Below are 27,747 nucleotides of genomic sequence, written 5' to 3'. Positions count from 1 at the left end.
TCCTCATCCGGACAGCGTAACACCTTCACCACCAACTTCAGCACGGCCAGGGGTAAACGACAGCAGGCAGTTTTACAACTTGCCTGTTTGGGGGACAAACCACACACCGTGCAGGAGTTGTGGAGGAGCATGGAACAGCAGACAAATGAGTGGTTGCTGCCAGCGAGCCTCAAGCCCGGCCTGGTGGTGTGCGATAACGGGCGAAATCTCATAGCAGCTCTGGGCCTAGCCGGTTTGACGCACATCCCTTGCCTGGCGCATGTGCTGAATTTGGTGGTGCAGAGGTTCCTTAAAAACTACCCTGATATGTCAGAGCTGCTGCAGAAAGTGCGGGCCGTTTGTGCGCACTTTCGGCGTTCTCACCCTGCTGCTGCTCGCCTGGCAGCGCTGCAGCGTAACTTCGGCCTTCCCGCTCACCGCCTCATATGTGACGTGCCCACAAGGTGGAACTCCACCTTGCACATGCTGGAAAGACTGTGCGAGCAGCAGCAGGCCATAGTGGAGTTTCAGCTGCAGCACGCACGCGTGAGTCGCTCTGCGGAACAGCACCACTTCACCACCAATAACTGGGCCTCCATGCGAGACCTGTGTGCCTTGTTGCGCTGTTTTGAGTACTCCACCAACATGGCCAGTGCCAATGACGCCGTTCTCAGCTTAACTATCCCACTTCTATGCCTCCTTGAAAAAACAATTCGGGCGATGATGGAAGAGGATGTGGCACAGGATGAGGAGGAGGATGAAGAGGTAACATTTCCAAGGCTTTCAGGGCAGTCATTCGCAAGGGGCTCCGAGGGTGGGTTCCTGCACACACAAACGCCAGGGACACAATTGTCCAGGAGGAGCTGGAGGAGGAGATGGAACCATGTTCACAGCAGGGTGGCACCCAGGCCAGCTCATGGCCATCACTGGTGCGTGGCTGGGGGGATACAGAGGACACGGACGATACACCTCCCACAGAGGACAGCCTTTCGTTGCCTCTGGGCAGCCTGGCACACATGAGCGATTACATGCTGCAGTGTCTCCACAACGACCGCCGAGTTGCCCACATTCTAACTTGTGCTGATTACTGGGTGGCCACGCTGCTGGATCCCCGTTACAAGGACAACGTACCGTCCTTAATTCACTCACTGGAGCGCGATCGCAAGATGCGCAAGTACAAGCGCACGCTGGTAGACGCCATGCTGCTGGCATTCCCATCTGACAGCGGGGCCGCAGTGGAAGCACAAGGCAGAGGAGGAGGAGGAGGTCGCCAACGCAACCAGGGCACCGCCAGCACCTCAGAAGGCAGGGTTAGCATGGCCGAAATGTGGAAAAGCTTTGTCAGCACGCCACAACAAACAGCAGCACCAGCAGCTCAGATGGAACGTCTTAGCAGGAGGCAGCATTTTACCAACATGGTGGAGTAGTATGTGTGCACACGCCTACATGTAGTGAATGACGGGTCTGCCCCATTCAACTTCTGGGTCTCCAAATTGGGCACATGGCCTGAGCTTGCCCTTTACGCCTTGGAGGTGCTGGCGTGCCCTGCAGCCAGTGTATTATCTGAACGGGTATTTAGCACGGCTGGGGGTGTTATAACAGACAAGCGCAGCCGCCTGTCCAGAGACAATGTGGACAAGCTCACGTTCATTAAAATGAACCAGGCATGGATCCCACGGGACTTTTCCATACCTTATGCAGAATAGCAATAGGATACCGACCTTACCCACCCATTGTTCCATTTTTGCTCTTTCTCACTCTTTTGGGGTGTACCCTCATTTAAAATTTGTGAAAAGAAGCAGTGTTGGCTACCTCGTCCTCCTCCTCAGGGCCAGATTAACATAGGGGCTATTGGAGCTGCAGCTCCAGGCCCCTACCTTTTATATAGGCCCCGGGTTGGCCATATTCACTGTTACCGCTCTTCTGTCACTTGTAAACACAGAAGTCTGGCTTCTATGCCCGCTTCCCCAGGCAGCACCCTCAGAACCTCCCCACACAGCGCGAAGGCCGGACAAGGAGGGACAGTTGCCGATGCATGGATGTGTTTATGGGCTTCAGAGACAGCATCCCATGTTGAATTAGGCATGCATGGCTGCACCCTTCCTCCTCTGGAAGGCCCTTCAAAATCCTCAGCACCAAGCCCATGATGCTCTTAATCCGGCCCTGGTCCTCCTCCACCGCCGCTTCCACCTACACCGCCCATAGGTGTGCGCAGCCTATTGCATTAAGGTGTGCACCCCAAAGTTGAAATACACATGCATGTGTTTGCCTACAGGTACATGGCCCCGATACATTACTCTCCCTGCTGGCAAAGAGAAATAGAGCAGAGCAGGTCCGAGGGAGATCTTTCCCATCTCCTCACTGGCAATGCTATGTGCCCTAGGTGATTAGGGTGTGCCCAGGCACACCCGGCACACCCTGTGCGCACGCCTATGTCACCGCCACATCCACCACCACCTCAACCTCCCTCCTACTCCATATGGGCCTCGTCCTTCAGAGATGAAGAAGAACATTGTTTTATTTTTCTGTTTTTTTTTTTGTTGTTTTAAGTTATTTCCCTATCCACATTTGTTTGCAGAGCACTTGCCATGCTCTTAATTACGTTTTGCTGCCATTTGCAGCACTCTAGCCCTTTCCTTTGGTGTTTTAGAGCCATTTTAGTGCCTTAAAGTTCGGGTCCCCATTGACTTTAATGGGGTTCGGTGTCCGGGAAAAGTTCGGTAAAAGTCCGGGACACGGACCCGGACTTTTTTTTAAAATTCGGCCGAACCCATCGAACACGGACATCTAGGTGTCCGCTCAACCCTATTAGCAATGATAGTCAGACTGACTTAAAAACAAAGTGTGATTTTACTGTCACACAATTGGCATCATAAATACAATGTATAAAGTATATCCGTTCAGTGTAGGTAAAAATATACGAAATAAAAGTAATACTTTTAAAAATGTGTCAAGCTTCCTCATGGTTGTCCAGACGTGTGTCTTTCCATGTGCTTCTGCTCCAAGCAGCATGAGTCCCCAAAGAGAGAAAGCACCTGTTTAACCACTTTAGCCCCGGAGGATTTGGCTGCTCAAAGACCAGGACCTATTTTGCAAATTCGGCACTGCGTGACTTTAACAAACAATTGTGCGGTCGTGTGACGCTGTACCCAAACGAAATTGACGTCCTTTTTTTCCCACAAACAGAGCTTTCTTTTGGTGGTATTTGATCACCTGTGCGATTTTTATTTTTTGCGCTATAAACAAAAAAAGAGCGACAATTTTGAAAAAATAACAATATTTTTCACATTTTTTTTATATGAAATTCTCAGTAAAAAAAATGTGAAAATCAAAATTTTTAAACATTTTAGGCCAATTTGTTTTCTGCTACATATTCTTGGTATAAAAAAAATCACAAAAATCGTATTTTGATTGGTTTGCGCAAAAGTTATTGCGTTTATTAAGTACGGGAAATATTTATGTCATTTTTATTGTTTTTTTTTTAACTAGTAATGGCAGCGATCTGTGATTTTTTTTTTTTTGCGGGACTGCGACATTGCGGAGGACAGATCGGACCCCTGACTGACATTTTTGACACTTTTGGGGGTACCAGTGACATTACTACAGTAATCAGTGCTATAAATATTCACTGCTACTGTAATAATTACACTGGCATGGAAGGGGTTAACTTTACTGGTAATCAAGGGGTTAAGTGTGTCCCTAGGGGTGTGATTCTAACTGTCAGGGGGCGGGGCTTGTTAGATCATCACAGAGACATATGATCCTACATAGCATGATCACATAGCTTCTGTGATGATTTAAGGGAGAATGACAGACGGCGGTGTTTACATCAGCCGTCTGTTTTTCTCCCTATGCTGCGGGAGATCGTGAGTGGCTGGCGGACATCAGAACAAGCGGGGGTGGGAGCGCTTGCCCCCCAGAGTCTCCTGAGCGAACAAAGTAATACTATGTCACTTTGCCCAGGAGCAGCTGCCAGCCGCAGTAAAACTGCAGCGGGCGGTCGTTATGTGGTTAAGCTTGTCAGAGAGTATATGAATAGCCTTCCATGTGTCTTCATTGTATGAGTCTGAATGTATTTGTCTTTGTGATTGTGTGTTTCCTGAATATGGATCTCTTGGCTATGATCATGAGTCATGACTTTAGACATCATAACTTTACAATGCTCAAAACCATGTATGGCATGCATTAATGGTAACTTCAGCAATTTTCTATACAGAAGGTGGTACTAAATTCATAAAGTCCTACATGGACTTTGATTGACAAGCCCACATGTAACACTCTAGTCACGTTACAGAACTAGAATATCTTAATGTTATGTCATATAACTATAAGTCTACTTTTGCGGTAACACATTACCAACTTATTCTACATAAATTAAGTACATACACACAAATACTCATAATTATGACTGATAATACACTAATCCTAACTAACAGTATTTAAACAAATATATATTCCTCATATTACATGTATCCTGTCTATTCTTGTCTTCCATGACATTCTATACCAAGATACAGTATCTCATAAAAGTAAGTACACCCCTCACATTTTTGTAAATATTTTATTCTATCTTTTCATAGAACACTGAACACATAGAACACTGAAGAAATGACACTTTGCTACAATGTAAAGTAGTGAGTGTATAGCTTGTATAACAGTGAAAATTTGCTGTCCCCTCAAAATAACTCAACACACAGCCATTAATGTCTAAACCACTGGCAACAAAAGTGAGTACACCCCTAAGTGAAAATGTCCAAATTTGGGCCCAATTAGCCATTTTCCCTCCATGGTGTCATGTGACTTGTTAGTGTTACAAGGTCTCAGGTGTCAATAGGGAGCAGGTGTGTTAAATTTGGTGTTATCGCTCTCACTCTCTCATACTGATCACTGGAAGTTCAACATGGCACCTCATGGCAAAGAACTCTCTGAGGATCTGAAAAAAAAAAGAATTGTTGCTCTACATAAAGATGGCCTAGGCTATAAGAAGATTGCCAAGACCCTGAAACTGAGCTGCAGCACAGTAGCCAAAACCATACAGTGATTTAACAGGACAAGTTCCACTCAGAACAGGCCTCGCCATGGTCAAAGAAGATGAGTGCACATGCTCAGCGTTATATCCAGAGGTTGTCTTTGGGAAATAGATGTATGAGTGCTGCCATCATTTCTGCAGAGGTTGAAGGGGTCAGCCTGTCAGCGCTCAGATCATATGGCCAGCTCTGCAACAAATTGGTCTCCATGGGTGTCATCCCAGAAGGAGGCCTCTTCTAAAGATGATGCACAAAAAAGCCCGCAAACAGTTTTCTGAAGACAAGCAGACTAAGGATATGGACCACTGGAACCATGTCCTGTGGTCTGATGAGACCAAGATAAACCTATTTAGTTCAGATGGTGTCAAGTGTGTATGGTGGCCACCGGCTGAGGAGTAGAAAAGACAAGTGTGTCTTACCTACAGTCAAGCATGGTGGTGGGAGTGTCATGGTCTGGGGCTGCATGAGTGCTGCTGGCACTGGGAAGCTACAATTCATTGAGGGAACCATGAATGCCAACATTTACTGTGACAAACTGAAGCAGAGCATGATCCCCTCCCTTCGGACACTGGGCTGCAGGGCAGTATTCCAACATAACGACCCCAAACACACCTCCAAGATGACCACTGCCTTGCTAAAGAAGCTGAGGGTAAAGGTGATGGACTGGCCAAGCATGTCTCCAGACCTAAACCCTATTGAGCATCTGTAGGGCATCCTTAAACCGAAGGTGGAGGAGCGCAAGGTCTCTAACATCCACCAGCTCTGTGATGTCATCATGGAGGCGTGGAAGAGGACTCCAGTGGCAACCTGTGAAGCTCTGGTGAACTCCATGCCCAAGAGGGTTAAGGCAGTGCTGGAAAATAATGGTGGCCGCACAAAATATTGACACTTTGGGCCCAATTTGGACATTGTCACTTAGGGGTGTACTCACTTTTGTTGCCAGCGGTTTAAACATTAATGGCTGTGTGTTGAGTTATTTTGAGGGGACAGCAAATTTACACTGTTATACAAGCTGTACACTCACTACTTTACATTGTAGCAAAGTGTCATTTCTTCAGTGTTGTCACATGAAAAGATAGAATAAAATATTTACAAAAGTGTGAGGAGTGTACTCACTTTTGTGAGATACTGTATATATGCCTTATATGTACTGTACATCTTCCAGCTAGTTACATACATCAGCAATATCTGACATTTTACTGCCTCAGCTCAGATCAAGTCAAGAACCTTATCACTAATCACCTGATCAAGGTCATTCATGCATATTAATATTATGATTAATTATAAAACCAAATATATTTTGCAAGCTTGCCATGAATATAACTCCAATAAGTGCCAAATTATGAATTTGGAATTATTATCTAACAATACCCCTGAATTGTGAGTAATCATATTAAATTAAATAATACATTCAAACATCATTCATATCATATATACACAGCCTTGTATGAAATGATCGGACACAATATTCTTCAGAACTGAACCAGCCAGAAATAACTCTCCTTCTAAACTCTTTTCTCCTTACTTTAGCTCCTCTTAGATCTATTCAAATTCCTAAAATAATGAAATAGATTTTAAATATGTATAAAATAATGATGACTGCTATTAATAATGAATAATAATAATAATAATAATAATAATAATTCAAATAATATGTAATAGATGTAATAATATATTTCCCTATTTGTGCTAAGGTAATATTTTAGCTCCCTGGAAATAAACTTTACACTTTAAAACTTGTCATAACTTTCTATTCTTTAAGAGTGATATTTTCTTAACTTATTAACAAAAGATGTTCTATAAACTAGAATGGTTGTGACATTTTAACCTAAAAATATACAATATGTGAATAAAAAAAAAAAAAAAAAATGATAATCCTAACTTAAAAAAATGATAATCCTAACTTAATAAGAAGATTAGCATCAAAATAAGTGGATAATCAAAAATGTATCTATGGAAAAATAATGCTTCAATCCTAAATTATCAGTAATAGTTTCTTCTGATGAATTATTTCTTCATGAAATGTCTGTAAAATATCTTCTTCTTTAAGTTCTGTTAGGTTATAAAAACCTTGTTGAAGAAGATAAAACAGTCAGTCATAAATATGAAGTATAAAAGTGTGTCCAATCTTCTTCCCTAGAAGATCTCTTCCTTAACCAACTCAATACAGGGCACTTTCACCCCCTTCCTTCCCAGACCAATTTTCAGCTTTCAGTGCTCTCACACTTTGAATGACAATTACTCAGTCATGCTACACTGTACCCAAATGAAATTTTTATCATTTTGTTCACACAAATAGAGCTTTTTTTTGTGGTTTTTATTCACCACTGGGTTTTTTATTTTTTTGCGATATAAATGAAAACATTTCTGAAAAAAATTTTTGAAAAAAAAAAAAAAACAATATTTTCGACTGTTTTAAAAGAAATAAAATTTAATTTTGTCATAAATTTAGGCCAGTATGTATTCTGCTACATGTCTTTGGTAAAAAAAAATCCTGATAAGTGTATGATAATAGGTTTGTGTAAATGTTATAGAGCCTACAAACTAGGCTACATATCATTGAAAATTGATCAGTCCTGATGAACATACTACCTATCTCATTTATTGAGGCCCTAAAATGTCAGGACAGTACAAATATCCCCCAAATGACCAATTTTTGTAAAGAGGAAAGTCCAAGGTATTTAGTAAGAGGCATAGTGAGTTTTTTAAGCTGCAATTTTTGGCCCACAATAGTTTGGGTAATGAAGATTTTTTTTTTTTTCACAAAATTGTCATGTTACCAAGTTATTTCTTACACATGGCATAGACAACTTACAATTACACCCAACATATATTCTGCTACTCCTCCTGAGTATAGCAATACCACATGTGTGACACTTTTCCATAGCCTGGCCACATACAGAGGCCCAACATCCAAGTAGCACTGTCAGGCGTTCTAAAGGCATAAATTACACATTTCATTTCCTGGGTACCTATCACATTTTTTAAGGTCCTGGAGCACCAGGATAATGAAATTACCCACAAAATGACTCCATTGTGGTAATAAAACACCCCAATGTATATTCTATGAGGCGTAATGTGTCTTTGAACATGTCATCTTTTTTCCACAAGTTTTTGGAAAATGTGGAAAGAAAATGAAAACATATATTTTTTTTACAGAAAGTTGTCAATTTATAAGATATTTCTAACACATAGCATGTACATAGCAAAAATTACACCTCAAAATACATTCTGCTACTCCTGAGTATGGCGATATGACATGTGTTAGACTTTTCCACAGCCTGGCCACATACTGAGACCCCAATATCCAAGTAGCACCGTCAGGCGTTCTAGGAGCATAAATTACACATTTCATTTCCTGAGTACCTATCGTATTTTGTTAAAGGCCCTGGAGCACTAGGCCAATGGAATTATCCACAAAATGACCCCATTTTGGGAAGAAAACCCCCCAATGTATATTCTACAAGGTATAATAAGTCTTTTGAACATGTCATTTTTTTCCCACAAATTTTTGGAAAATGTGGGGGGAAAAAATGAAAACATATTTTTTAACACAAAGTTGTCAATTTTTAAAATATTTCTCACACATAGCATGTACATACCAAGAATGACACCCTAAAAAAAATCTATTCCTCCTCCTGAGTATGGCGATACCACATGTTTGAGACTGGCCACATACATAGGCCCAACATGTAAGTAGCACCTTCAGGCTTCGAACACATAGCATGTACATACCAAGAATTACACCCCAAAATACATTCTGCTGAGAAAATGGTAAAAAAAAAATAAGAATTGCCCAGATATTGTCCAGGCAGCAAGCAGAGATGTGCCAAATTATTGCTCCTGACAGTAGTTCAGGTAGCAGGCATAGGCATGGCCAGTTCAGGTGGCAGGCAGAGGCATGGCCAGTTCAATTGGCAGCAGGCAGCACTATAAGGATTAGGGCCTTGGTCAGTTAAGACCTGAGGACAGGGGTAGAGGCTTCTCCCACCCAAATCTCTTTGAAGCCTCCGAGTCTCTAGACCCTAATCCAAGAAAACAAAAACCTAGAGAAAAAAGTTTTCTCCACTTGGAAATTCTATTCTGGAGCTCCTCACATATGTGAGACCCTGTGCTGTCTTGAATCCCACTAATACAGTGGAAGGGCAAACAATCAGTTCAGGAGGGAGGCAAAAAGCATGGTCATTTAACAGGCTGAGGTCAATTCACTTGTAAGGCAGAAACATGGTTGGTAGAGGCATAGTCGATAAACATGCCAGGTCATACACAGGAATAGCAGATAGTGGAAACTGGAAAAATGTCTTTACTTCACTAACAGTGTAGTGAAGTGTGATAAATCCGATAGCACTCTCCAATACAGAGGCCTGACTGGGAGGGACATTGGGGACAGTTGTATCGGGTGTCACGGTGAATTCCTCTAGTTGAACAAACACAACATTTTTTGGGGGTTTGCGGCCTGTGTGGGTAGGAGGGAGGATATACGGGAAGTGCCTTTCGTGAAGTCTGGCTTATGTATTGGAGCAAACTAGATAGAGAAGGGCTGTGATAACGTCCTCTTGAAATTTTAGATTTAGGTTAGGGATCTTTGGGTGCACTTGGAAAAAATAACATATGAATTGAACAGGGCTAGTTGAATCAAATAAAGGGCGCTTTTCTTATACCAAAATAGTGATCTCCTGGTGGCCAAGTAGGGCTGCATCAGCTGGTATGAATAGGTTATATTCATGAACACATTTTGGCTTCTGGATGGGACCAGGTCTTGTCTGAAGTTCCACCAAGATGTCATCCTGTATTGTGTAAAGGATGTAGACATCTCTTTTATCACTCCGCTTTAGAGCTAGTACCTCTTCATTCCGCATACTGGCTTTTTCCCCCTGATTCAATTTCTTGGGGACCAATCTTTGTGGGAAGCCCTTGCGGTTGGACCATACTGTCCCACAGGACACAGTCTTCTTCAGGTAGAGACTTCTCAAACAGTGGTTCTATAAGCTGCCAGACGATTTTGCCACTTGTCCCCATATAGGTAGGGCATCCAGGGGGGTTTAGCTGGCTATCCTTTCCCTCATACATTTTAAAATCATATGTGTAACCAGTGACCCTGTCGCATGCTTCGTAAAATTTTACCCCATATTTGGACTGTTTACTGTAGAGGTATTGCTTGATGCCAAGTTTTTTGGGTGAAGTGGACTAGGGATTCATCCACACAAATATTTATATTGGGTGTTAACATTTGCTTGAAGCTGGAGCAAAAAAAAATTGATTAGGGGCTGAATTTTGAATAATATATAATAATTAGGAAGATTTTGAGGGAGGCACTGGGCATTGTTGTTGAAATGTAAAAATCATTTCATAACGGGTTCTGGGCATCAAAGAGGAGTAGACTGGCATATAATGGATAGGTTGGGTAGACCAGTAGGAGCGGAGTTCATTTTTTTTTTTTTTTGTCAGCCCCATGTTGAAGGTTAGTCCGAAGAAAATTGTTAATTCTTCCACGGTGAGGGGTTTCCAAACAAAAAAGCAGGCATAGGAACAATCGGGGTTGCTGGCAATATGTTGGCTGGCATACACTGCTCCACAATGTATTTCAGCAGATCATCCGTGAAAAATTAATGAAAAGAATATAGTGGGGTTACATTTTCTGATTGTATTTGAGGGCCTGGCTGTGCTGTAAAAGGATCAACTACAGGTTCTGCCGAAGTATTGGGCAGGCATGTAGGGTATAATACATCCAGGAGGCTAGTATGGGCCCTGCCTTGTTGTGGATGGGATGCCCTGTTACTAGCATCTGGCCTATCGTGTAGGAATGAAGCTCTGCTTGTGCTTGCCACTGCACAAGGACTTGCAGAACTGCTTGTGAATGCCTGCCTATAATCTTGGAGTGCTGCGCTGCTGGTGGATTCCTCAGGATTTGTTACGCTGATGGTGGATGCCTCAGGATTTGTTGCGCTGATGGTGGATGCCTCAGGATTTGTTGTGCTGCTGTTGGATGCCTGCGCCTACTCAAATCTTCTGAGCCTCTTTGTTAGGGTTCTGTCCTCTTCAGTTTCCATTTAAGAGCCACTGCTTTCTACTGGCACATATTCGCTATCTAAGTCTGACGGAGAGGTGGAGAGAGTTCTCTGCTACTCTCATCCGAAATACTCTGGAGTATATGGAAGGCCTCTTCGCTGCTAAATAATTTTTTAGCCATGTGGTCCGATGTGCGCAGATGCTTCCTGGGACAGATGTGTCAGATGTGTGACAGATGTTGAACTGGGATGTGGCAGATGTTCACTGGGACAGATGTAGCAGATCATGGACAGATGTGGTAGATCAGACAGATGTGGAAGATTACAGACAGATGTGGTGGTTCACTGACAGATGTGGCAGATCGAGGACAGGTGTGGAAGATCACGGACAGATGTGGAAGATCACAAACAGGTGTGGCGGATGATTATTGGCAGATTATGTATGCCAGATGTGCGCCAGATGATCAAGGACAGATGTGCGCCATATGATCATAGACATGTTGCCAGATGATCACGGATAGATGTGCCAGATTATCACGGACAGATGTTTGACAGGTGTTTTCACTGTGTTAGTGACACTGTTTGGGGACACTAGCTGGGTGATCAGTGTGTAAATAGCAGTAAAATTGCTGAAAACACACTGATCCCCGGCTGGCAGTACAGATCGTCTCTTCTTCTCCTCAATGACAGGCTCTGTGTGAGAAAAAGAGCTGGCAGCCGGCTGTGTTTACATTACATGATCGCTCTGATAGGACACAGCCATCATGTAATCAGGAGGGCCAATCACAGAGCCCTCCTGCCGAGCGGTGTTGAGCTGTGTGCAGTGCGATCTCCCTCCTTCTTAAGGAAGTTCAGGAATGTCCACTCAGAAGGAGGTTAAAGGAGTTGTAAAGGCAGAAGTTTTTTTTTGATCCTAATGCATTTTGTGCATTAAGATAGAAATCCTTCTGTGTGAAGCAGCCCCCCTCAGCCCCTCTAACACTTTCCTGAGGTTCCTCTCTGTCCAGTGATATCCACCAGTGTCTCAGCTGTCCAAGATTCCCCTGATTGGCTGAAACACAGCAGTGGCGTCATTGGCTGCCATTGCTGTTAATCAAAGTCAGCTAGCCAATCGGGAGAGAGGGGGTGGGGCCGGGCCGGGTCTCCATGTCTGAATGGACACAGAGAGCTGTGATTCCGCTCAGGTGTCCCAATAGCAAGCTGCTTGCTGTGGGAGCACTCTCTAGGAGGGAGGGGCTAGGAGAGCAGAAGAGGGACCCGAGAAGAGGAGGATCGGGGCTGCTCTGTGCAAAACCAACTGCACAGAGGAGGTAAGTGTAATCTTACAGATATAACTGGCCCCTTGAGGGGAACCATAATGCTGATGTGGCCCACGATGAAATTGAGGATATTTTTCTCGACATTCTCTAAAACCATCTTTCTCAAAAATACTTTTTAGTGAGCAGTCAGGTGTCTCTAATATGATCTTGTTTGATTTTACTATGCTCCAGTGATAGGGGGCGCAGGGGCGCCACCGCCCCCCTCAAAAAAAAAAAAGAAAAAAAAAGATAAAAAAAAAAAAAGATTAAAAAGAAAATACATTTTTAGCCCACTAGGGGCGCCGGACTCACTGGTGGCTATGGGGGGGGGGGGGGTTTCCACCCGGCAGTGGCGCCGATTGGCGGTCTTCTGGGGGTCACCTGGGCGCAGAGCACTGCGCTCCGACACTCCCCCTTTTGTGATGTCCTGGATGTGATTGGTCCAGACTCCAGCCTGGACCAATTATGATTCAGGACATCCCTGCTGACCTAGTTTGGGGCGGTGCCGGTGCGTGCATCAATCACTCACCGTCACCGCCCGGTCACCTTCCCGCTACCGCAAACAAAGAGGAGACTTGAGAAGAGGAGAAGCGGGCGCTGCTCACCTTCCCGCCGGTTCCCGCCGCCGAACGAAGAGGAGAGGGAGAAGCCGCTCACCTTCCCGCCGGTTCCCGCCGCCACAGAACGAAGAGGTGAGGAGAAGCCGCTCACCTTCCCGGTGGTTCCCGCCGCCGTCAGCATTAAGAGAACTCGGGGAGAGGAGGAGAGGAGCAGCCGCCGTGGACGTCTCGCAGGCAGCGTGAGTGTGGAGTCAGTGAGCCGGCCCAGGAGAGCAGGTAAGTGACTGAAGCCGCAGCAGCGATGCCATGACCTGTGACCTGACCTGTGACATGACCTGTGACATGCCTGTGATATACCTGTGACATGACCTGTGACATGACCTGTGACATGCCTGTGACATGACCTGTGACCTGACCTGTGACATGACCTGTGACATGCCTGTGACATGCCTGTGACATGCCTGTGACATGACCTGTGACATGACCTGTGACATGCCTGTGACATGCCTGTGACATGACCTGTGACATGCCTGAGACATGACCTGTGACATGCCTGAGACATGACCTGTGACATGACCTGTGCCATGCCTGTACCATGACCTGTGACATGACCTGTGACATGACCTGTGCCATGCCTGTACCATGACCTGTGACATGACCTGTGACATGATCTGTGACATGCCTGTGACATGACCTGTGACATGACCTGTGACATGCCTGTGACATGCCTGTGACATGACCTGTGACATGCCTGAGACATGACCTGTGACATGCCTGAGACATGACCTGTGACATGACCTGTGCCATGCCTGTACCATGACCTGTGACATGACCTGTGACATGACCTGTGCCATGCCTGTACCATGACCTGTGACATGACCTGTGACATGCCTGTGACATGCCTGTGACATGGCCTGTGACATGACCTGTGACAAATACATTTGTCATGATTACTTCCTCTCACTGACCTTTGTCTTTTGTTGCATACTTGTTCCTGAGGGATACCAATCCTCTCACAGGTGCTGCCAGTCGCTTTCATTTCATCTTTGAACACACTCCCACAGTGCGTTTGGCCATCATATCAACAGAAATCCCCCTCTTTTTTTTTGGACTCATGCCAGTTTATGCTTTTGATACTAATGTTTTTCATTTTATGTACCATGTGTTCATTTCATTCCTGTTATTTTATATTATTTTAATTAATTAATCATTTATTTGTACGCACCAGTGACCGCTGATCCACCAACTATGACTGGTGCTGCTTTGTTTATGTAATTTGTATGTTAGCTAAACTTTTATTGTATTTAATTTTAGGCCTGCAACTTATAACAACATAAACAACTCAGACAAAAGAGCAATACTGTTTTTCCCCGAAAATAAGACCTATTGTGATTTTCGGGGAGGACTGCAATATAAACCCTACCCTGAAAATAAGCCCTAGTTTAGTGTTTGTAAATTCCTAGAATCCACTCTATTACTGCTTTATATAATATCCAGTTTGTGTTTCTGTAATCTAATAGTGTGAACAGTGGCAGCTGGTGCTCAAAATTTTTAGGGGGGGGGGGGGGGCGCAAAAAGAAAAATGTAATAGGCATTGCTTCGCGGCAAAAAATGCGGTAAAAAAATTGTGTGACTTTGAGGTCACACAAGTGTGAAAGGGGCCTTCAGTAATCAAGGAACAGTGCCTTATTACTGTAGCCACAACTCATGGCACATTAGCATGGTGTTAATTGTCAACAGTACTCTATAGAATGGTAATCAGTGAGAAGAGTGCTCTATACATCTATACACTGCTCATAAACAGTGTCCAGATAGCAGCACACACAGCCAGTACAGAACTACAAGTCCCAGCAGTCCCACTGTCCAGATAGCAGCACACACAGCCAGTACAGAACTACAAGTCCCAGCAGTCCCACTGTCCAGATAGCAGCGCACACAGCCAGTACAGAACTACAAGTCCCAGCAGTCCCAATGTCCAGATAGCAGCGCACACAGCCAGTACAGAACTACAAGTCCCAGCAGTCCCAATGTCCAGATAGCAGCGCACACAGCCAGTACAGAACTACAAGTCCCAGCAGTCCCACTGTCCAGATAGCAGCGCACACAGCCAGTACAGAACTACAAGTCCCAGCAATCCCAGTGTCCAGATAGCAGCGCACACAGCCAGTACAGAACTACAAGTCCCAGCCGCTCTAAGCTGCTCCTTTAAACCTCTCCTGATAGCAGCACACATCAGCAGTCCCAGTGTCCAGATAGCAGCATGCGACCAATAGAGAACTACAAGTCCCAGCGTTCAGTTAGCAGCATGGAACCAATACAGAACTACAAGTCCCAGTGCTGATATAGCAGCACACACAGTCAGTACAGAACTACAAGTCCCAGCATTCCCAGTGTGCAGACAGCAGCACACACAGCCAGTAGAGGACTACAAGTCCCAGCAGTCCAAGTGTGCAGACAGCAGCACACACAGCCAGCTGACTCGTCCGCAGAGCACTGTCCGTACAATTCGCTGGGCTGGGGGTCACAGGAAGAGCCGCTCAAACAGTAGAAGGTGAAGAGGAAGATCATAGTCAGCAGCAGGGCTTTTTTTCTCAGAAAATAGCTGCAGGAACTCACTCTCCCCGCCCAAATCCCTGCCCCCAACCACGCCCAAACTCCACCCCCCCCAGACACACCTTCACTAGAGGAGAGCAGTACAGCGGCGCCAAATAATGAGTGGAGGCTTAGAACTGCGTGTCACACAAGGCACATGGTTCAGGAAGGTGTAACACACAAAGTATAGGACTTCATAACACACTGGGCTCAGAAGTGTTTGTTGTGCAGTTGTGTGCAGTGTGTATCACACAAGGTGCAGAAAAAGAAAAAATCAGCAAACAGGATAGAACTTACATTGAATGCGAAGCGTCCCTTGTTCTCAGAAACATGGCGCATATAGCCCTGTGTACAGAGTGCAGTGCAGGGGTCAGGAAAATGTAACATAAAGCCCAGCACACAGATAGCAGTGGTAAAGCCGTGTAATATGCAGTCCAGCATACAGAGTGCAGGACTCAGGAGTATGTAATAAAAAGCCATTGTTCAGAGTACAGCATTAAGGAGTACAATCCAGAGGCCTTTAATATGTAACATACAGCACAGCATAAAGAGTATAGCGGTTCCGAGTATGTAATATTCAAGGTGTTACAAAATTCTCACCACTGGACCCTGCACGCTGTGCCATACATTACATACTCTTGGTCACTAACTCTGTATGCTTTACTGTCCCCCAGCAAATTTCCCTGGTCTCCCCCCTCAAGTATCCCCCCAAAAGTAACCATCAAATCCTCACTTCCGCTTATCCCTTTGCTTACCTCTGTGTCCCCCATCCACACCTAGCCTCTGCAACCCTCATCCACAGGTCACCTCTTCTTTCCCCTGTTCACAGCTCCACTCGGCACCCCTATCCACAATTCACCTTTGCACCCCCCCCCCATCATCTCAACTCTGCACCCTTCTAACTACAGCTTACTCCCCCCCGTCCACAACTCACCTCTGCACCCTCATCCATATTAGCTGTGCCCCCCTTCTGCAATCCCATCTAAAGCTAACCCCAATCCACAGCTCTCACCTTTGCCACCCCCCATGTTTCACCTCTGCACCCCAAGCTTACCCCCTCCACAGCTCTCATTTCACACAACCTGACTTCTGCCCTTTGCAGCTCTTACCTCTGTACAAAGCTCCCCCCCCCTCCCCAGTTCTCCTCTGCACAGATTTCCACCCCCAGCTGTCCTCTCTGCTAAAATCCACTCTCCCCTCTCTGAAACCCCCCCCCCACTTTCCCAGCTCTCTGCTCCACACAGACCCCCCCACTTTTTCCAGCTCACCGCTCAGCAAAAAACCTCCCACTCTGCCAGGTCTCCGCTCTGCACAAATCCCCCCCACTTTCCCAGCCCTCCTCTGCACACAAATCCCCCTACTTTCCCAGCTCCCCTCTCTGCCTAAATCCCCCTCACTCTCCCTGCCCTCCTCTTTACCTAAATTCTACTCACTCTCCCAGCTCTCCGCTCTGCACAAATCTCCCCACTTTCCCAGTCCTCCTCTCTGCATAAATACCCCCCCCCCCCACATACACTTTCCCAGTTCTCCTTTCTACAAACTCCCCCCCCCCAGCACTCCTCTGTGCTCAAATCCCCACACACACTTTCACAGTGCTCTCTGCCAAAATACCCCCTCCCCCTTCTTTTACAGTTCTCCTCTCTCCATGAACTTAGTCTCTGGAGCCTGCCACTAGAGATGTCCTGAACTGTTGGCCGGCAAACAGTTCCAGGCGAACTTCGCATGTTCGCGTTCGCCTCGGTGGGCGAACAAATGCGATGTTCGGTCCGCCTCCTATACATCATCACTGAGGCAAACTTTGACCCTGAACCTCAGTCAGCAGACACATTCCAGGCCAATCAGCATACCTCCCTCCCACACCCTCCCACCTCCTATAAATAAGCAAGGGCAGCATCCATCTTAGATAATTTCTGAAGCAGTGTGTTAGTGAGAGCAGGGAGAGCTGCTGCTGTTATAGCTGGGGACAGTTGTTAGTCAGTGTTCCTGGTCTTGTTAGTCAGTGTTCTTGGTCCACTCCTGCTGTAAGGACAGCACCCCAAAAAGCCCTTCTTAGGGCTGGTATTTGAGGTTTTTTTGGATATATATATATATATATATAATACCAATAATACCAATACACAAATACCAGCCAGAAAGAGCCCCTGTGGGTTTTAAAATTCGCCTGCCTATGGAAGTCTATGGCGGTTCGCAATGTTCGCCGGTTCGCGAACATTTGCCGATGTTCGCCGTTTGCGAACATTAAATTTTATGTTCGCGACATCACTACCTGTCACCCCTCCCCCTCCCGTTTTTCCTTCACAGCTCCCTCACCTCTTCCACAGCCCCCCCCCTCCCGTTTTTCCTTCACAGCCCCCCCTCCCCCCTCCCGTTTTTCCTTCACAGCTCCTTCACCTCTTCCACAGCCCCCCCTCCCCCTCCCGTTTTTCCTTCACAGCTCCCTCACCTCTTCCACTGCCCCCCCTCTGGTTTTTCCTTCACAGCCCCCCCCTCTGGTTTTTCCTTCACAGCCCCCTCACCTCTTCCACAGCCCCCCTCCCCCTCCTGTTTTTCCTTCACAGCTCCCTCACCTCTCTCCCTCCCCCTCCTGTTTTTCTTTCACAGCTCCCTGACCTCTTCTGCAGCCCTGTTTTTCCTTTTAAGCTCCCTCACCTCTTCCACCGCCGGTGCTCGAGTCCAGTCTATATAGTCTGTACAAGCTTTTTTTTTTTTAAAGCTGATCGAGACATCAGAACTGGTGCGTTCCGGCCGAAAAAAGCCCTGGTCAGCAGCAGGGAGAATCTGGGCTGAGCCCGCAGCATTTCTAGGTGGCCGGCAGATCCGATGGTGGGGGTCAGGGTGCCACATCCCATGAGTGGGGTCGGGGGGCAGGGATGGCAGGCATGGCACTGCTGTGCACACTACTTCCACCCAACTCTGTGCTGAGATCTAACACTATGCGCTAGAGTCCTAGGAGAGGGGGGACTTACCTGCTCCTGGCTGACTGGAGACGTCTCGCGACCACCGACCACGCTGCTTCTCCTCGCTCTGAGTCTGACGGCGGGTGGGAACCGGGAAGGTGAGTGAGTCAGAGTGACTGACACACGCACCGCCCCCACGATGCTGTCAGACGGGAGTCCTGAATGATTGGTCCAGGCTGGAGTCTGGACCAATCACAGGACTAGAAGTGTAGAAGTGGGAGTGTCGGGGCGCATTGCTCTGCCCCCCGATGAAACCCAGAAGGTCACCAACTCTGCTCCAACCACGTGGGATGCCAAACCCCATCCCCCAATAGACTGCAATAGGTCCGGCGCCCCTAGTGAGCTTTAAAAGGTCATTTTTTTTCCCTTGAAAATGCTGATTGGGGGGCAGTGCCCCTGCACCCCCTATAGACCGGCAGCCACTGAGTGTGAAATACCTTCAGCTCTGCTCTTCTCCTCTTCTCATAGCTGTCAGCAGGGGATCTCAGCCCCTCCCCTCTGCAGTGTTCAGAGCGGGTCACAGAAGTGCCGAGCATTATATTATAATAGTGTGAAATACCTTTGTTAGTGTGCCGCTCTGCACTTTCATGTCCCCCAGCTGTCAGCAAGGAAGAAGAGAAGGAAGAGCAGCGGGAAATCAGCTGAGTGCCGAGCGGCGCTGTACCGAAGGTATTTCACACTATTATTATATAATGCTCTGCGTTTCGGTGTCCCGCTCTGAGGGGAGGGGCTGAGATCCCCTATTAACAGCTATGAGAAGCGAAGGAGAGGAGAACAGAGCGGGGGATTAGCTGAGCGGCGCTGTACTGAAGGTATTTCACACTATTAGATTACAGATTACAAACACTAAACTAGGTTCACAAGGGGTATCCTGACAGGCAGGGAGGGAGACAAGACCTATCCCGAAAATAACCCCTACTGTGTCTTTTGGTGCCAAAACGAAGATAAGACCCGGGCTTATTTTCAGGGAAACACGGTATTTTCATTGATATTCTGCGTACTTTTGACAGTGTTTTTGCTATAGATTCATGAACTACATAATCACCAATACCTAGGCCAGGTATTACCCGACTGAATGTATAAGTCTCTTTTTTTGAATGTGAACGCAAGTTTGTATTGACAACTTTTAGCTGAAGGGATGGAAAAAATACTTTTAGAGATTTCTAGTACAGAGAGAACTTTAGCTTTGGTATCCAAATTTAACTTTATGTTAGATTTATCAGGAAGAACTGTGTTATTTGTGATATGTTTATTAAGTGTCCTTAACCTTCCTAGCGGTATTCTAGAGTGTGGCTCGAGGATAAATTTCAGTGCCAAAAGCGGTAACCCCGAGCCACACTCGGGGTACCGCTAGGAAGATCGCTGGATCCTGAAAGAGAGGGTACTCACCTTGTCCCCGGGATCCAGCGATGTATCCCGGCGGTGTGCGGCGGCGGATCTTCCTCCCGATCCTCTGTGTGCCCCGGCTTCCCTCTCCTGCGACGTGACGCTTGCAGGGGAGTGGAACCGGCAGCAAATTCAAACAGTAAAAAACACCAAACACACTGATACAATGCAAAATAAAATAAATTCACATTAGTTTTCCCCCCCAGTGCCCTTTCCTGCAGTTTTACTGTACATATATATATATATATATGTATGTATATATATATATATATATATATATATATATATATATGTACTTTAACTTATTTATAGTTATTTATTATATTATAATTTATGATTTTGTGTTTCGAAACTTTTTCATACCCGAGATGTTATAAAGAAGAACGCACAGTAAAAAAAAAAAAAATCATATGTAAATAGTTGGTTTGGGTTGCTCATTCTTAAGAATTACATGCAAAATAATGGTACCGCTTTTAGCACCTAAAATCGGAAAGAATCATACCACCAGGGAGGTTAAGTCAACTAATAAAGGATATGAATTATCAGTTTTTTTGATAGGCCAACTAACAGAAAATTTACTATCAAAAACTTACCGTAATTTTCCTTTGCTGATGGACTCCATGGCAGCTTATATTTGGGAAGCCCTGCCCTCGCTCCTACCCTATAGGACCCCACTCCTCCCCCTTGTCCTCTGTATTGACCTTAAAATGAATAACTCAACACCAAGTTCACTATATGGACCCCTTATGTATTTTTACATGGTGATCATATCTCCCCTTAATCTTCTCTTCTCAAGAGATAATACATTCAGTTCCTCTAATCTTTTCTCATAGTTGAGCTCCTCCATGCATCCTATCAGTTTGGTTGCCCTTCTCTGCACTTTCTCCAGTTCCCCGATATCCTTTTTAAGAACTGGTGCCCAAAACTGATCTGCATATTCCAGATGAGGTCTTACTATTGATTTGTACAGGGGCAAAATGATATCTCTCTCTCTGGAGTCCATGCTTCTGTTAATACAAGAAAGGACTTTGCTTGCTTTGGAAAACGCAGCTTGGCAATGCATGCTATTATTAAGCTTAGGATCTACCAGAACACCCAGATCCTCCTCTGCTATGGATTCCCCCAGTTATACTCCCCTTAGTATGTATGATGCATGCATATTCTTAGCCCCCAAGTCCATAACTTTACATTTATCAACATTAAACCTAATTTGCCACATAGTTGCCCAATGAAACAGTGCATTGAGGTTGGCTTGTAAGTTGGAGACATCCTGTAAAGAAGTTATTCCACTGCAAAGCTTGGTGTAATCTGCAAAGACTGAAATGGTACTTTTAATCCCAGACCCTATATCATTTATAAAGATTTTAAAAAGTAAGGGTCCCAACACTGCACCTTGGGGTACACCACTGATAACATACATAGTAGGTGAGGTTGAATAAAGACAACAGTCCACCCAGTTCAACCTGTGTAGGTGTGTGTGGCTGTAATCATCTCACATACCCCTGAATGTTCTGATCCTTGAGATGTACGTCTAATAGTCTTTTGAAAGCCACCATACTACCCGCAGGAACCACCTCTTGTGGTAGAGAATTCCACAATCTTGTAGCCCTAACAGTAAAGAACCCCCCACGTTGCCTAAGGTTAAAACGCTTCTCCTCTAATTGCATTGTATGCCCCCGAGTCCTCATGCAATCCCTTCGACTGAACAGCTTTTTTTCTAAGCTGAGATCCCCATTGAGATATTTAAAAATTGCTATCATGTCCCCCCTCAGGCGTCTCTTCTCCAGGGAGAATAAATCAAGCGATTGCAGACGCTCTTCATAATTAAGGTCCTCCAATCCCCTAATTAGTTTAGTTGCCCTTCTCTGGACTCTCTCCAGCTCCAACACATCCCTCCTGAGGACTGGCGACCAGAACTGGACAGAATACTCCAGATGTGGTCGGACCAGAGTTTTATAAAGTGGAAGGATTATAGTTTTATCTCTGGAATACATCCCTTTCTTTATGCATGCTAATATTCTGCTGGCTTTGGCAGCTGCCGCTTGACATTGCATGCTGCTGCCTAGTCTATCATCAACCAAGACTCCCAGATCTTTCTCCATTTTTGATTCCCCCAAGGGTTCCTCTCCTAATGTGTACTGTGCTTTTATGTTTCTAGTCCCCGAGTGCAAAACCTTACACTTCTCCACGCTAAACCTCATTTGCCAAGTCATTGCCCACTCTATTATTTTGTCCAGGTCATTCTGTAGGATATCTGCTTCATGCTGTGCTGTTATTGCCCTGCCCAATTTTGTGTCATCTGCAAAAACTGATATCGAACTACTGATCCCGTCCTCAATGCTGTTTATGAATAAATTGAACAAGGTTGGTCCCAGGACTTAGCCTTGGGGGACCCCGCTTACTACCTCAGACCACCTTAGACCATTCAGAGTAAGAATCATTAACCACTGCTCTCTGAATTCTATCTTTTAGCCAATTTTCTATCCATTTACAAGCTGATCTTTCCAAGCCTGTAGACATTACCTTACACATTAGCCGTGTGTGGGGAACTGTGTCAAACACTTTTGCAAAATCCAAGTATCCTATGTCCACAGCCACCCCTCTGTCCAAGGTTTTACTTACCCCCTCATAAGAAGAAATCAGGTTTGTTTGACAACTTCTGTCTTCATAAATCCATGCTGTCTGTTGCTTAAAATATATTTTTTTTTTCCAGCAAGAACTCATCTATGTGGTCTTTTATTAAACTCTCCAGTATCTTCCCAACTACAGAAGTTACACTAACAGGTCTATAGTTACTTGGCAAAGACTTTGATCCCTTTTTAAATATAGGCACCACGTGGCCCTACGCCATTCCAGTGGTACTATTCCAGTCCTTAACGAGTCCCTAAAAATTAGAAACAAAGGCTTTGAAATTACAGCACTCAATTCTTTTAGGATGCGTGGGTGGATGCCATCTGCTTCAGGCCCTTTATCCACCCTTATTCTGTCTAAATATTTCTGGAACATATCACTTATGAGCCATTGTGGATCATTTGGGGCTGTGTCAATCCCCCCCCCCCATTATGGTCATGAGCTCCCCCATGTTCCCTTGTATACACAGAGCTGAAGAAAGTATTTAATAAATTTGCCTTCTCTTTGTCCCCAGTCACCCACTCCTGATTATTTTGTAAAGCGCCTAAATGCTCAGACCTAACCTAGAATTTTTTGGGGTTTGTCCTATTATCTTTTGCAATCTGTCGTTCATTTTGAATTTTTGCGTCCTTGATTTCCTTTTTACATATTCTGTTATATTCTTTGTAATAATTAAACAGTCATAATGTTCCTTCATTTTTGTATTTTTTAAAAGCTCTTTTCTTATTATTTATAACTTTTTTAACTTTGGCCGTGAGCCACATAGGTTTAATTTTTAGCTTTTTAAACTTATTGCCCATTGAAATATACTTTGCAGTGAGTTTGCATAAAGTCTTTTTGAAAATTTCGAATTTCTGTACTGTGCTCATCGATGCCAATATTCCCTCCCAGTCTAAATCCTGGAGAGCAGCCCTCATCCTTGGAAAAATTGCTATCTTTAACCACTTTACCACTAGAGCATTTTGCTGTCTTACGTCTGGGCCACTTTTTGCGTTTCGGCGCTGTGCGACTTTAACTGACAATTGTGCGGTCGTGCGACGCAATACCCAAATGAAATTTACGTCCTTTTTTTCCCACAAACAGAGCTTTCTTTAGGTGGTATTCGATCACCTGTGCGATTTTTACTTTTTGCGCTATAAACAAAAAAATAGCGTAAATTTTGAAAAAACAACAATATTTTTCACATTTTTTTTATATGAAATTCCCCCCCAAAAAAATGTAAAAATCAAAATTTTTTAAAATTTTTGGCCAATTTGTTTTCTGCTACCTATGTTTGGTAAAAAAATTCACAATAAGCGTATTTTGATTGGTTTGCACAAAAGTTATTGCGTTTACTAACAAAGGGAAAGATTTCTGTCATTTTTGGTGTTTTTTTTTTAACACGTAATGGCGGCGATCTGCGATTTTTTTTTTGCGGGACTGCGACATTGCGGCGGACAGATCGGACCCTTGACTGACATTTTTGGGGGTACCAGTGACATTACTGCAGTAATCAGTGCTATATATATGCACTGTTACTGTAAAAATGACACTGGCAGGGAAGGGGTTAATTTTATTGGAGAGGGAGGGGTTAATGTATGCCTGGTGCTTACTGACGTGTGGGGGGGGGAGGTGACTGTGTGAGCCAGGGACGGATCGGAGTGTTCAGCTATGCTGAACACTCCGATCTGTCACTCCCTGTCACTTGGGAGATCCGCCCGTTTGTGTTTACACAGGCAGGCGGATCTCCACACTAGATCCCCGACGATCGGGATAGAGCAGCGGCGATCGCCGCTGCTCCTCCCCTGGCCCGACTCCCGCTGTGAATGAATACAGCGGGAGCGAGCCTCCGGCAGCGCGCAGCGCCGCCCACAAGGGGGAGTGTCTGACGACTTAGGTCTACGTCGTCAGACGATAACGAGACACTTTGCCGCATTAGTACTGCGGTACTCAGTGGCAAAGTGGTTAAGTTACGGTAAGTGTTTTTGTATTTCCTGTATGCGTTTTTATCTTACAGCTAACATTAAATGAAATCATATTATGGTCACTGCTACCCAGATATTCTTTTATATGAACATTATTAATAAGCTCTGCATGGTTTGAGATTACCAGGTCCAACAGAGCATCATTTCTAGTGGGGGCCTCAATAAATTGTACCATACAATTGTCTTGTAATAGGTTTATACATTTTTGCCCTTTAACTGTTTCAGCAGTGCCATTACTCCAGCCAATGTCTGGGTAGTTAAAATCCCCCATTATCACTGTCCCAGCCCTTGCAGCTCTTTCTATCTGTGCCAGGAGCTGAGTCTCCACCTCCTCATTAATACTGGGAGATCTATAACAAACTCCAATGATGATCTTTGTATCACGCATGCCCATGTACATTTCCACCCATACTGCTTCAGACTCAGCACACTCTCCATCAACTAGGTCCTCTTTCACACTCACTTTGAGATCACTTCTCACATAGAGACAGACACCACCACCCCTCCATTTTACCCTGTCTTGCCGAAAGAGAGCATAGCCAGGAATATTAATAGCCCAGTCATATGAAGAATGAAGCCAAGATTCAGCAATACCAATTAAGTCATAGTTTTCCTCGTGCACCAGAGCTTCCAACTCACCTATTTTGCATGGCAGACTTCTGGCATTGGTGAACAAACAACTTCAATTATTGACACATTTTGCACACTTATTTTGCATACTTTTAATTTTGGTACAAATAGTAACATTTCCAATGGATGTTTGTAATGGGAACATTTTTATCCTCTGCCATAACTCTCCCTCCATCTTTCCCCATTCCACCCACCAATAGGGACTGACCCCTGTCTGACCTGTCTGCCCCATTATAATCTAATTCACCCCCCCCCCCAATTCTAGTTTAAAAACTCCTCCAGCCTTCCCATAAACCTCTCCCCTAGCACAAAATCCCCCTTTCATTTAGGTACAAACCATATTTAGCATATAGGTTGCACCCCAATGAAAAGTGAGCCCAGTGCTCTAAAAACCCAAATCCCTCCTTCTTACACCAGGTCTTTAGCCATGCATTCAGCTCTCTAATCTCCCCCTGTCTTTCCTGTGTTGCACATGGTAATATTTCAGAGAAAATAACTTTGAAGGTCCTTCCCTTCAACTTGCAGCCTAGTTCATTAAATTGGTTCCTAAGGAGCCTCCACCTTCCATGTATTCTGTCAGTGGTTCCAAAGTGGACCAAGACAGCTGGGTCATGCCCAGCCCTTCCCTGTAATTTATCAACCCGGTCCAGAAGAAAAAAAAAAACAAACACAAGGGTGCACCGGCCTAGTGCATTATCCTCTAACAAGGTTTATTCAAATAAGAGATAGAAAAATACTCACAAACGAGTTCTTGGTAAAGGCATATCAAATAGGTATGTTGTCATCAGCAACAAGATCAAAGGCTGGACCATCCCATTAAGCTGGAATGGCTTACGCATTTTGAGGTCTAGCCTGTTCCTCAGGCCTCGAAACGCGTAGGCCATTCCAGCTTCAGGGGACGGTCCAGCCTTTGATCTTGTTGCTGATGACAACGTACCTATTTGATATGCTTTTACCAAGAACTGGTTTGTGAGTATTTTAATATCTCTAATTTGAATAAACCTTTTTAGAGGATAATGCTCTAGGCCAGTGCGCCCTTGTGTTTGTTTTTTTTTCTTTAGTGGTCAGACTACCCAAATCTTGTAAGGGGCTGCTAGGCCGAAGTTATCCAGTGATGCTGAGTCAAAAGTTCCCAGCAGCTGTATGACTGTGGCCAAAGTGGATTGAGGACCACCCCACTCTAAGCGCAGGAAATAGGTGCTTCGCACCAAATGTTTTGGTTTGGCACCACATGCCGAACCCTGGCCCAGGGAGACAGCAAACCATTTGGTTAAGGTGATCCTGGGGACAAATTATTCTATCAGTCCTTCTGAATATAGAATCCCCAATTACCACCAACTGTCTAGGCCTACCTACTGTCCCCTCACCACCTCTACTAGATGGACTGCTCTCCTGGCTGTTAGGGATAGCAGTGACATCTAGGGTTGCCACCTCTGAGCTTGCCACCCCCACATCTTCACCTAACATGGTAAATCTGTTAGGGTGCTCAAACCCAGGGCTGGCCTTCCTTTTCTGTGAGCCTCTACCACTCCCTCTGACTGTATTAACCCATCTTCCTACCTACATCCAGATATCAAGACTCCTCAGAAGAGGGTATAAACAACATCTTTGTATTTGTAATGGTTGGGGGATGTTTAGCTTAAATGTAGTGCTCACCAGTGAGTACAGTCTATACCAGTTATGCCATTTAAGGACTTGTTGTCCCACTTCTATTCAAACAGAAAAAAAAGTCCAGCAAATCCTGTCTCCTGGCTCTACCTAGCGGCACTGCTGCTCCGACCTTGTGCTCCGGGCCGGGACAAAGGGGTGGCAGGAGGGTCTGCTGCCCTGGGCCCAGGTGTCATGTGAGGTGAGGGGGTGCCACTTGGAGATTTCCTGCCACTTCCAGCTGACAGGGGTAGTGACAGCATCATCACTATTCCTGTCAGATGAGCAGGGGAAGTCACAATCAGCTTAGCATGGGATGTAACAAACAGTTTAGCTCGGGATGTCACGAGCAGCGCTGTCACAAGTCAAATCTGGAGAGCAGAAGAGAGCCGTGAGAAGGCACAGGCTGTGATCTTTCTGCCCTCCAGCTCCTCCTGCTGCTGATCGCTCCTGCATTGGAACTGTCAGATTGGAACTGTGCAAGGTTTGTGCTGGGGAAGGATTTGTGCTCGGAGGGAAATGTTTAGGGGTGGAGAATTTGTTCTAGAATGGGTGATTTGGAGGGGAGATTTGGGGAGAGGTAGGATTAGTGTGTGGAGGGGTGGATGGGGGTCAAAGATTTTTGCTGGGAGGGGGGATTTCAGTGTGGGGATCTGCACTGGGAGGAGGGGGAATTTTAGTTTGGGGAGAGTTTTGACTTGCAAAAGAAATATATGCTTAGGGGGTTAGCGTGCAGAGTAGTGCTTGAGGAGCATTTTGCTGACCCACAATGCTCATAAATTGGGGGATGGAAACTTCACCCTAGGCACTGGATAACCTTGTCCTGCCACTGCTTGTGCCTCAGTCCTCCTGACTGTCGATTACAGCCTCCCTGGGTTCATGTAGAAATATTTTATCTCTGTCAGCTCTCTCTTTCTTGCAACTCCATGCTGCTCTGGCCATCAGGCTTGGGGCCCCTATATGTTCTGTTACAGACTGCACTGTACAGACATGCACTCCTCTTATTGCTCTCTTGCAACCACAAAGGCTCCCCAGGAGGGTGACGCCCTGATCTACTGTCTATTAAAG

General features: G+C 45.3%; 1 protein-coding gene across 1 annotated transcript in view; it reads left to right on the top strand.

Annotated features, from left to right (window-relative positions):
• The window catches only part of LOC309558457 (uncharacterized protein), a gene marked incomplete at its 3' end in the record, with an annotated part of 116,326 nt that overhangs the window by 72,308 nt on the left and 16,271 nt on the right, over positions 1–27,747 (top strand). The window lies entirely within an intron of this gene.

This window comes from Pelophylax lessonae, assembly GCF_965119305.1.
Source record: "Pelophylax lessonae genome assembly, chromosome: 6".
NCBI classification, from domain to species: domain Eukaryota; kingdom Metazoa; phylum Chordata; class Amphibia; order Anura; family Ranidae; genus Pelophylax; species Pelophylax lessonae.
The sequence above is the reverse complement of the archived record's forward strand: the minus strand, read 5'-3'. Positions and strand labels throughout refer to the sequence as shown.